Source organism: Myotis davidii, unplaced genomic scaffold (assembly GCF_000327345.1).
Source record: "Myotis davidii unplaced genomic scaffold, ASM32734v1 scaffold72, whole genome shotgun sequence".
Taxonomy (NCBI): Eukaryota; Metazoa; Chordata; class Mammalia; order Chiroptera; family Vespertilionidae; genus Myotis; species Myotis davidii.
Window position 1 is genome coordinate 3,111,479 of NW_006284618.1, and position 11,776 is coordinate 3,123,254.

The 11,776-nt window shown below is 54.5% G+C and overlaps 1 long non-coding RNA gene across 1 annotated transcript; it reads left to right on the top strand.

Annotated features, from left to right (window-relative positions):
- Positions 1–3,673: 3,673 nt before the first annotated feature.
- Positions 3,674–10,726, top strand: LOC102774727. Its single transcript, XR_001516143.1, has 3 exons — positions 3,674–4,357; positions 8,623–8,935; positions 9,225–10,726. It is a non-coding gene; the product is annotated as an uncharacterized LOC102774727 (long non-coding RNA).
- Positions 10,727–11,776: the final 1,050 nt, after the last annotated feature.

Below are 11,776 nucleotides of genomic sequence, written 5' to 3' on the forward strand. Positions count from 1 at the left end.
GGCCTTGCTGCCTGAGGGGCCCACAGGGAACCTCCTGGGGAGACTGGGTGGTTCTCTGAGCCCCTGGGGTTCCTTCGGGGCCCAGCAGCCACTCTGCTTGGACAGGTCAAGCTGTGTCCCCAACACGTCGGGCGCGGGTCACCCTCCAGGCAGGCTCCTCTGGGAGTCTCTGCCACCTCCATGGGCCATCGGGGGGTTCTTGGCTCGTGGCAGGGAAAAAAGGTGTTAAAGGCTGTCAACGCCCTGGAGATGAATTGTGTTCAGACAAAAGATAATACAATGGTGCATTTTAGGAGGACTTAGAAGTCCATGGGCCAGAAACGAAACTAAGAATAGGGGCCCACTCTGTGTCTCCCGCTATGTTCTCGCTTTGAGCGGCCCAGCCCAGGAGCTGGTATCCACGACAGAACCGAAAGCTCACCGGCCAAAGGAAGGCAATGCCGCTAGATAGTCTCAGGATTCTCCATACTCCGCGGGCAGGGGTGCTGGGAGAGAGGGAATGGGCCTATCGGAGCGCGTTCTTAGTTCCCTTTCCAGCCCGCCTGCTTCATGCGGCTTCCATGTCCCTGGGTATGGACATGCGGACACTCAGTCAGCGTCTCAGTGACGGGCTCGCAGGCTGCGTGCCGAGCGATCACCTGCTTGGCTTCTCCAGCCGCCGGCGCAGATGCTGCTGATGGTGTGTGGACAGACCACCTTCACCGAGGCAGGTAGTGAGAACGGGCCCAGGAAGGGCCCGAGGAGGCGGCCCAGCGATGCTGCCTTTGCTCTGCGAGACCCCGACACTGTACTAAGGGCCTTGCACACCCAGGACAGTGCCCGGGGACGGGGTGCCCACAAAGTGCCTCTCACGGTCACAGACAGGCTCCAGCCTCCTACCCCAGAAACTGACGAGGTTTCCCGGGAGGGCTCATCGGTGTCCCCGGTTCCCGACACTGAGAAGGGCCTCCTGGGGAGACTGTCCTTGGCTCCAGCTGCCTCCCATTGGCGGCTGAGGCACCAGGGCAGGGGCCTCCGCCCTGCTGATGCCTCCTTTTAAAAATATATTTTTATTGATTTCAGAGATAAGAAGGGAGCAGGAGAGAGAGATAGGAACATCAGCCATGAGAGAATCATTGATCGGCTGCCTCCTGTACACCCCCTACTGGGATTGAGCCCACAATCCAGGCATGTGCCCTGACCGGGAATCAAACTGTGACCTCTTGGTTCATGGGTTGATGCTCAACCACTGAGGCCACGCCGGCCAGGCATGAACTGAATTCTTCATGGTGCATTTAACTAACAGTATTTCAAACGATCCCCGTGCTCAATGCCAGTGTTTAAATAAAGGTTCTTAAAAAATGCACTTGGGAAAGTGTGGCTGTCTGTTGACGTCACGCACCGAGTCTCCCTTTGCGCTGTGACAGCGGTTTCCCTGGGACCCGTTGCCTGCTCTCTGCGAAGTGACAAAGCGACAGGCTGGGATTTTGGAAGGGAAGCTAGAGCTCATGTGCCAGCACCAGCAATGCCTTTGACGCGCCATAAAAAGCACCCGGGCATGCTAAGTGGAGGGTGTGGCTCGTCCACCTGAGCTGGGCGTGAGGCTCACTTACACGAGCTGCAGGCTTCTTGGAGGTAGAGGTTTCTGTGCTTCGGAATTCGAGGTGAGGCTGCTACAACTTACTCTGGTGGGGCCACAGCTCAGCAGGTCCCTAAGCAACGGTTTCTTGGGACACAGACTTCACTAGTAAATTACAGAAGTTTAATATAATTGATATATAACAGCATATAATTATTTATATAGTTATATAACTTCATATTAAAAATTATCCTATATAATAAAAGCCTAATATGCAAATTGTCCCCTCCACTGGGAGTTTGGGGGGGGGGTATGGGGCAGGGCCAGCTGGCCAACCTCCTGCAGCCCCTCCCTCCAACTGGCCCTGCCCCTGATCGGCCCCCACACCCCGATCGGGGTTGGGCAGGCCCGACCTCACCCATGCATGAATTCGTGCACTGGGCCTCTAGTACATCTATAATGATCTATAAAATAATTACATACTAATAATTATAAGTTAAACAAAAAGTACAGTGGTTTATGCCTAATGGTCAGGGACTTTTTCCCTTTTTTCTCCCTCAAGGATGATAGTATCCTGGTGCTCACGTAGCATGTGGCACCTGACATGTGGCGGGGACCCCTGACTGCTCATAGAATGCTGGGGAGCATCTCTGTCCTGGACCAGCTGTCTGTCTGTCCACCCTCGATGGCTCATAAATGAGTCACCATCTTTACACAAACAAACACATCTGACCAATACCAAACATCTGGAATGGACAAAAACAGAAACACTTACTAACTTTGGTGCCATTGGCCTAAATCTTCCTGTAGATTTCATTGGCGTAGCCCACCGCATGGGTTATATTTGAATCTCTACTTGAAACTCAGTGAAGTCTTCTTCATAGTCGATTTACAACACCATGGAGATAAAGGTGGGCGAGGTACATGCTCTGTGGACAGAAGTCCAGAATCCCGATGGCCTTGACAGTTCCCAGCAAAGCCCCAGGTTCAAGGGACAAGCCTGGTCCCCTCCAGAGGAGGAAGTCCAGGCTCAGGTTTGGGGAGCGAGGGAGGGGCTGGAATACAGGGCAGCCCAGGTCCGGGGGTTCCTAACCCCCACAGGGATCTCTCCTGCGTGTTGTTAGCTTCCTGTGGCCCTGGCCCCTGCTTTTCTAACCATTTGAAGAAAAAAAAAAAGCAATACAAAACACTGAATTCCTAGCATCTTATCAAAACCTCCCTTCTTTCCCCCTATCATTCTATCGATCTTGGTAATTTTTTTGATCTAAGTTACAGGGCCTGAATCCCCAGAATGTGTCATGCCAGCTGGGTGGTGTTATTGCGCCATACATCACGACGGTGACATCGCTGCTCACCAACCAGCAGCCCTTACAGATGGTGGGGAGACGTTCTTAGAGACCCAGGCCAGGCAAATGATAGCAAATCCAGTTTTTCTTAATGGCCTTTCCTTATTTGGTTTAAAAAATGACGGCGCGTCCTCTAATTCCAAAGACTAATAATGCCAAAAGGGTTTGTTTTCTCCTTCAAGATGAATGGCATTGACATTTAAACAGATCGCTTCCAGTGGGTCCCTGGGACTTCACGCAGGTAATGATTAAACTATTTCCAGCACGCGCAGCCCGGCCACATCTGTCTGGAGGCAGAACGCAAGGGCTCGAGCCACGCTTAGTCACTGCCTGCCTTGCTGGCGTTGCCCTGGGAAGTCCATTCTGGAGCCCAAGCCTCCTAAGGCGGCCGTGGAGAGCGGGCAGGTTTCACACCTGGAGTGACTGCTCACCTGCTGAGTCCCGTCTCCAGGAGCCCCTGGCCTTCCCCCTCCTCATACTGGTGCCCCGACCAGTCACTCAGGTGCCAGCTCCAGTTGCATCCCCTGAGCACTTTCTCTGGTGGTTGAGCCTAGCCTGTGTTCTCAGCACATCTCAGACGTGGGAGCACTAAGCAATGCATTGTTCGTTCTCCTTGGAGGTATTTATTGAACAACTAGAGGTCCAATGCATGAAATTTGTGCTAGGGGCTCGGCCCTCGCAGCCCCGGCTTCATCCGAAAGGTCGTCTGGGAGGTCGTTCAGCTGTCCGGTCTAATTAGCATGTTACGCTTTTATTATTACAGATGTGTCATAACCAGGTTTCAAGAACAAACACCTATTTTAGTTGCTGCTCCTGGGGAACTCCAAGTCTCCACAATATCTCAAGTCGTGCAACCCTGGGCTCCTTCCTGCCCAGCCTCTCATCACACCGAGCGATCGACGTGGGCTCTGTATATCTGTTTGTCCATCTGATTGAATGGTCCACATGTAGCTATGACAGTGGAGATCATTACACAACATGAAAAAGAGGACGGACATCTGGTATACCCACCAGACCTGGCCACTCCACAAACTTCCCACTTCCATCAACCCCACTCCCTCCCCATTGCTTCCAGCGGTGAGAAGCCTGAAGCTGGTGATCATTCCTCAGCCTCTGGCACCTGCAGCTCCCACCAGCGTGCTTGGCTCCCCCACGTTACCCCGAGTCCAGGCAGCTTCCCTCTGCCCCTGCCGTCCCAGCAGCAGAATCTCCTCTAGAGACAGTCTGCCCTTCTCTGTTTCACACAGGCCAAGACACTCCTCACGTGGCTCTCAGTTTTGGTCCTTCCATGGGCTCTTACTTCTAGAAGTTCTCAACTGAGATATAATCCACTTCCCATTGCTGCTCTGCCCACGGAACTCTTGGAAACCGGCTTCCAGACTTGGCTCTGCTGGTACTAATTCCCGAGTCCCACTGTCATCAGCTCCCTGGTTTCATCCCTCACTCTATTCATGTAAGTATGATGTTCCTCTGTGTGTGCTCACCTGAGGGCACGTGTCCATCACCCCCTGTGTGCTCACCTGAAGGCATGTGTCCATCACCCCTGTGTGCTCAGCTGAGGGCATGTGTCCATCACCCCCTGTGTGCTCACCTGAGGGCCTGTGTCCATCACCCCCTGTGTGCTCACCTGAGGGCCTGTGTCCATCACTCATGGATACATGTGGTGAGTATTTCCTAGATTGAGGCTCCTCAGGGGCCTCCCAGGACTTTCCTGTCACTTCCATTCTAGCCTTCAGCTCTGGGACAGTGAGAGAGTCAACCCAGGTCAGTACTTGGTGTCAGTGGGTCACAGCCATTTGGTGGTTTTGTCACCCACCCCCATTGAGACCGTGAGCTCAGCCAGGCAGGCCGGTGTTCCTGGGTCTTGCGTGGTAGCTCAGCACCGTGGGTGAAGGACATGGTGACATTGCCTGCCGACTCAGTGCTGCAGATTTCTCACCCTGCGTCTCCCTTCAGGCCTGCATCCACCTCTGAGGCTGCTCTCTGACTGCCCTGGCCGGGCGGGCCCTGCCTGTGCCTCAGGTCCCTGTCCCCTCCTGCCCCCCAGAGCGCCATCCTGGGAGCCCATGTCCCAGTCCTCCTTGTAGCTGTCATCCAAACTAAACACATCCCAAAGGTCACATCTGATTGACTCTTTTTGTGAAACAGGGAGTATTTTTTTCCATTCCAAAGCCCTGTGACAGGTGTGCAAATGGTGAAGGCAGGTGTGGCCCAGGCACAAGGAGTCACAGTGTATAGGGGAAGGGCTCCTCCAAAGAGCAAGGGGAGGGGGCAGCAGACACAATCAGTGAAGACTTGAGGACACAGGAGGTGATCCCCCTGCCTCTACCTGAGCCCTGCCTGCCTGCCCTGTGAGCTGAGCATGTGGGCATTCGGCCCTGAGTTTCCGCCTTGTACTCCCGTGCTCCCAGCCCCCAGAGGGATATCAGATGAGGTGTGGTGGCCGTGCAAGATCAGTGTCCATGGAACAGGAGACCTCCATCCGACCCCACGGGACCTCGGATGGAGGAGGTTCAGGCACCTGGTCCCCAGGAGGGGTGAGGAGTGCAGGGCGCCGCCTCTGTGGGGGGAATTGCCTTTAGAAATGCAAAGAGCACAGAATCTGTTTCCTAAGACTTCCCCCTTTGGGTTAAAAAGAATAGCTAAGGGTTTGATTTGTTCCTGGGGGGCTGCAGGTGAGTGTTCTCAGCCTACTGCGAGGATGCCCCCGGCGCTTCAAATGACGCGGCGTCCTCCTGCAGGGATCTGGTCGCCAAGACACTAGACTTTTTCCAATTTAAAGTTGAACTTCAAGTAATAGACTCGGCTACATTTGGTTTTAATATGAGGAATTAGAGCCCGACGTCGGCCGATCTGACTCACCGGCTCACCGGCCCATCCCCGGGGAAATGACGCTGGAAAATGGCACAGTGGATGGAAGGCCCGGGAGGACCAGGGCCGCTCAGGAGGTGCGGGCCTTCACCTGCAGCCGGCAAGGACGTCACGGTCACTCAGGAAGGGCGCCTGTGACCGAGGCAGACAGAGCGGTCCCTGGTGCGGCCCCATCACGGCAGCTTGGGCAGCTTGGGCAGCCTGAGCCTCCCGCAGCCGGCCTGCGAGGAGAAACAGTCCCGTGAGCGCCATTGGCCTGGAGACGGTCCGGAGGAGGGGCCACTGCATCCTGAGAGCTTCCCAAACCTGGGGGACAGACCCCCTCCACCCATCACCCCAGGCTGCAAGAGCGTGTGCACCGCCCCCGCCCCCACCCCCCGCCTCATATACACACACAGAAAAGAAATCAGGGAGTCAATGACTCTTAAATATATATATAAAATAGACCTAATGATGCAAGATGGGATTTTAGAGGTAAAAACACTAATCTACACGATTTTACGTTTCCTTTTCCATTTCTGTGTTCAGTCTCCGTGAGCAACGGGGGCCTCAGTGCCCACCCGGACAGCTCCCTGTAGGGCAGCTCCCCTGAGCCAGAGCAGCTTGGAAGGCCTCGGGTCTCTATAGCGAGGAGGGATGGCTGCACCTGGCCCTGGAGGTACCTGCCTGCTCGGGCTGACCTGCCTGTTGGGCCGGGATGTGGGAGATTGGAACACCCAGCAGAGGGTCAGGGTCAGAGAGTGGGGGAAGGGAAGGGTGGGATTTGACATCCACTTTTCTCTGCACCCCCCGCCCCCGACACAAACACTGGCTCTTTGAATTGCTAGTCATCCTTCCTCTGAGAAATTTCCAAACTTATATCACTTAAACGATAGCTGTTCTAACGGTTTTTTGGTGGCGATAACTCTAATACCACGACTTAAAAACCGTGGCGATCTTAGAGTTCTGCGAAATCTCTCTTCGTTGGGGAGTGCATCAGACAGTTGGAAGCCAGCTGGGGAGGGAGGACAGGCCTCCAGGGTCTCCGAGTGATGTGGGCCTGTCCTCTGAGGGCACCTGTCCCACCCTTCACCCCCCAGAGCTCGCTGCTCTGCCTCCCCTTCGGATGCCAAGCTGGCATTCTCGGCCTGGCCCCACGGAAGGCTGGGTAGGCATTTCAGCCTCAAACATCAATCGCCTCCCGGGAGAGATGGCTCAGGCCCGGAGCGGAGCTGGGCGGATTTCAAAGGCCTCTAACAAGCAAGCACAGATCGCTTCCTGAAACTGCGGGTCCTCCGTGGTGGGGGAGGGAAATCATTCCAGTCATTAACGCCCCTGGCTTTGCTTCAAAGGCTGTGGGTTCTGGAGGGAGAAGGCGGGCCTCTCTCGCCTGCCTGGGAAGGCGTCCCTTCTTTTATTCATAAGCCTCTCTCTCATTAGCCTCCTTATGGATCCGGGTGCTGGGGCGGGGGAGGGGACGCCCGCGCCCTCAGAGGAGCCAGCAGAGCCCTCGGCTTAGAGTTCTGTTCTGAGAAGAACGGTTTCGGTTCATGCACTGTTCCCACGCCAGCTGTTGCGTGGCCTGTTCAGGAAACAGCGGTTTCTTCCAGAAACCCACAACCGAGAGCACTTTTGTTGTTGATTAAGACGCAGATGCTCAGCAGCCCCCAGAGGCCTTTGCTGGGCTCGCTCGGAATCGGCCGCTCTGGGCCTGAGCCCTGGGCCCCGAGGCTGCCAGAACCCTCTGCTAGGGGAGCGCCAGGCTGCGTTAGGGCCACCGGAGTTGGGGTTCAGAGGAGCCCGTACCTGGAACAGAGCTTGTCTGCCAGGGAGGGCGGGCAGGTAGCCTACAGCCTCAGTGCCTGACCTCTGGCCCACGCAGGCTGAGCCGAGAGAAGATGGTGGAGTGTGGCAACCCTCCCCTTCCCTCCCTTTCCCCTCCCCTCCCCCTCCCCCCTTCTCTCTTCTCCTTTCCTCTCTTCTCCTCTTTACTTTTCTTTCCCCTCCCTCCCGCCCTCCCTCTCGCTCCCCCGACCCTCATGACTTCTCAGAACCTATCTGGATGCTTTAGCTAACCACCAACCCCGCGGCATTTAATAATTAATCTTCAAGCCGCGTGTGGTCACCATCCTTTAACAAGATCCGACACTTCCTCTTTTCTTACCGGAAAATCGGCTTTTAACATCTTCGGGAAATTCCTTGTAACGTGCGTGGAGTTAAAACCGGAGGTCAGGCAGCAGATGGACGCTCATTCATGGTTGAGATTTGTACATAAAATCGGACGTTCGCCACCCGGTCGACAGGATCACAGTGTCATCCGTGGAATATTCGCCGTTCGCTCGCCCACCCACCACGTGGGAACGGGCGCAGCGTGAGACCCCGGTGGTGGCACCACGACCCAGACATGTGAGTGTCCTGTGAGAGGCATCGCCACCGGCCGCCTCCCTCGTGACGAAGATGAGCTCCTGCCAGCATTTCCGAGCGTTTTCTTGCCAAATACGTTCTGCCAGTTTGAGTACTTCTAACCCTTTCTTCTTGTGAAAACACACATTCCTTAACTTTAAGTAAAAATAATTTCTTTATGTGAAACCGGGGAAGAACAGTAAGAAAGACCCACAGAAATAGGACAAACTGCGATCGGGTGGCTGTCTTCCTTAGATCAGCTAAGACTCCGGGAGGAATCAGGGATGATTCTCTTGCAAAGAAGTAAGTAAACACAATGGCTTAGAAATAACAAATGGAAAAGAAATCCTTGAAGCATCTGGCAATTTGGGTCATTTTACTTGTTCTCTGCGTATTTGGTCTGGGTGACCATTCGGCCTGGAAAATTGGGCAAGTCTTTATTGTTTATCATGCATTTTATTTCAGCTGCTTCACAGAAAGGGATTTGATGGAGATGATTCACAAGGACCAGAGTCAAGATCACATGGGCCCCTGAAGAGACGGACAGGAGCCTGCAGTGGTGCTCTGACTCTCAGGACCCCTTGCCGTGGGCTGAGCAGGGGCTGAGCTGGGTCCTGCCCTGGGCCCCGCCTGCCTCGCTGCATCCACAGAACCAATGGCCAGACGGCGTGGCTTTGGTCACTGCTGCTCTTACCACTGCTGCTCTCAGCCACCTGCCCGCCCCCAGAGGCCAGAGCAGCAAGAAGTGTGGTCGGGTCTTCTTGTGCCCCCTGATTAGGTGAGTCCTTTGTGTCCCCACTGCCCCCCCTCCATCTTTGGGTGGAAAGCAGATGAGAGGCCCAGGGGCTTGGGGAGACCCCTCCCCCCAGTATCCGTGACCAGGCGCTGGCGGGCATGTCCCCTGCGGAGCCCTTCTTGTCTTTCCCTGGCGCAAAGCTCCCAGAAAAACGGGGCTACTAGGAACAGAAACAGCAGAGCCGGCATCTGAACAGGTTCCACCTTGTGGTGACTCTTCTTGACGATCACGTTTTGGACAAGGTTTCTCTCTCTCTCTTTGCCTTTTACAGGAGAGAGAAGCGGGACTCTGAAGTAGATGGTGTTGATCCAGACTGACATGTGCTGTGACACGAGTGGGGCCCCCACAGAGCCGAGGGCTGCAGGCGTCCCTCCGGGGACTGATGGGCGTCCATGGAGGAGGAAGCCCGGCATCTCCACAGACCTTTCTCCCCTGGGTTCCGACCCACCACGCCCACATGGTGGCGAGGCCTCTGGTGGGCCCATCTCGCACTACGGCTGCAACCAGCCATCGTTTGCTGTGTCGCCCACACCTGAGTGAGGGCTGCTGGGGGCCTGTGGCTGATCCCAGACTCGAGGGTAAGGGTGTGTGTGTGAACTGGGCCAGCGATGCAGATGGCACAGGCGGAGAGCCCCTCTGATTGGCCAGAGCGCCTGCACACCATCACTGCATGTAATCCACTGCGGAGACTTGGTTTTGCCATATTCTGCAGAAATAAGACAAATAGAAGAATAACCAGACTGTGAAGAAACAGGAATGGAATTCTGGTGAGAAAATTGCTTGATAATGGCTAACACTATATCATAGTGAGCAAACCTAAATGTGTCCAGATTAATGTATATTCACACCAAACAAATGTTAATTAAACAAGCTACAGTGTAATGCTCTGCTCGGGCTCTGAAGCTATGTGTCCACCAAACCGAGGCAGCCAGAGGCCCAGAAATGCCAGGCACCACTCTCTCTGTGTCGCCTACTTATTGTTCAGCGAAGATGCCCCCTCTGGCTTGCACATGTCATTGCTGGGAGAGCTGTCTGGCTAACTCAGTATTTCCTACAGGTATTGATCACGCATTAGTCATTCCAATAAAAGTCAGAAGAGCTGCCCACCGTGTGGGAGGGGTTTGATTAGCCTCCTTTTGCAAAAGGGCCTCTCCCTCCTCTTTGAGTTGGAAGGGTGGAGATGTCTTTTTGAATTTTTACTATGGACCAGCCAAAGCCTCTCGGACAACACACAGTAGCACTGATTTCAAAGTAAGTCTGCAGGTGTTAAAGACCTACACTTATCTCATGAGAAAGTGTCCTGTATTCAGAAAAGAAAAAGAGATAGGGCGTTGCCTTGTCGGAGTTAAAAACGTGTCCCTCTGCCCGTGCCACGCCATTTGACTGCGGTCAACAGGCGCTCCTCAGCCTTCTTCCCTTTTCCTAACAGAACAGAGGACCAGACAGAAGCCCTGCCTCTCCCTGGACCCAGATGGGGGGAGGGGAAGGCCAGGGACTCCCAATGGGCTCAGCTTTTCCAATGAGAGTGTGTCCACCCAGGTCATGAAGGGGTGGAGGTTTTCTCACTTCAGGATGATGAGCATGAGAGGAAAGGCGACAGGACCAGGCCTGGAGGTGGGTCGGTCCAGCAGAGGGGCAGCGTCCCGCTCTGGTGTCGGGACCTGAGTTTACACTGTGGGTGTGGCCAGTTACCCACCCTCTCTGAGCCCCATCTCCTTCATCTGGAAAAGGGGGAGGAAAATCGCGTAGGTTTGTCGCTTGTTAAGTGAGAAAAGCATGCGCCACACTTAGCGGTGCCCAGTGTTTGCCGTCGGGCTGTCCGTGGGAGGCCACGCTGCGGGGGATCCCTGCAGGCTTCGCTGAGTCACAGGGTTGGCCGTCTGTGTGAGCGTGGGAGGGCCCGTTGCGTTCGTGTGTGGGCACGTACATTTAAGGCCACTCGTTTGCTGGGCATAGCGTCCAGGGGCAGCAACAGAGAGGCCTCCCGTGTCCGTGATTTTGGTCAATGGCTCCCTTTCCATATTTTGGTCCTGAAGCCACTGGCTCCAGCTATACTCTGAGACACAGGGTCTCCTAAACTTGAATGATGGGACAGTAAATAGTAATGGCCCAGGGTCTGGAAGCAGCTTTGACCCCATGTTCTGACCAGAACTTGGGCAGCTGCCCAGATCCAGCCGCTGCGGCCCCTACAAAGCAAATCCAGTCTTGATGTCTCTGTACAAATATAAAGGGCTTCTCCCCTCCCCCTCCATCCCTCCCACCTCCTTCTAGAGTATACACCGCGCCGGGATGTATGCTGGTTGCTGTTGAAACTCTGGGCTGAGACCAGGGTAGATTCCAAGCAAACCTGGTTAGACTCCCCACTGCTGCTCTTGGGAACCTCAGGGACAGCAATCCTTATGTCTATCCTATTCCCACAAAAGTAGAGTGGGGAATGGGGGTGGGGCAGGAGACTGAGGGTGGGACTTGAGTCATTTGCATCCTCCCATGTGGTGTCACTCCTTTGCCGTGCCCCCACCCCCCACCCCCGCCCAGCCAGGCCTTCACCGTATACTGTCTGTGTCCATGGGCTAAGCATACATGTTCTTTGGTTAATCTCTCCCAGTCCCCCTTCCCTCCCCCCTGGGCATTTGCTTTTAAATTAGCCACACACATTTATCATGTGAGCTATTAAAAACAGAGCTTTAAATGCGTTGTATGAGCAGCTGAAAGGCTTACATCGCTGAGGTTTAGAATGGAATTTACTAATTTTAATGTCAAGTGCATTGTTATTTATCCAGCTTCTTAATGAAAATATAATGCGCAATAACCTTTAAAAGTTAA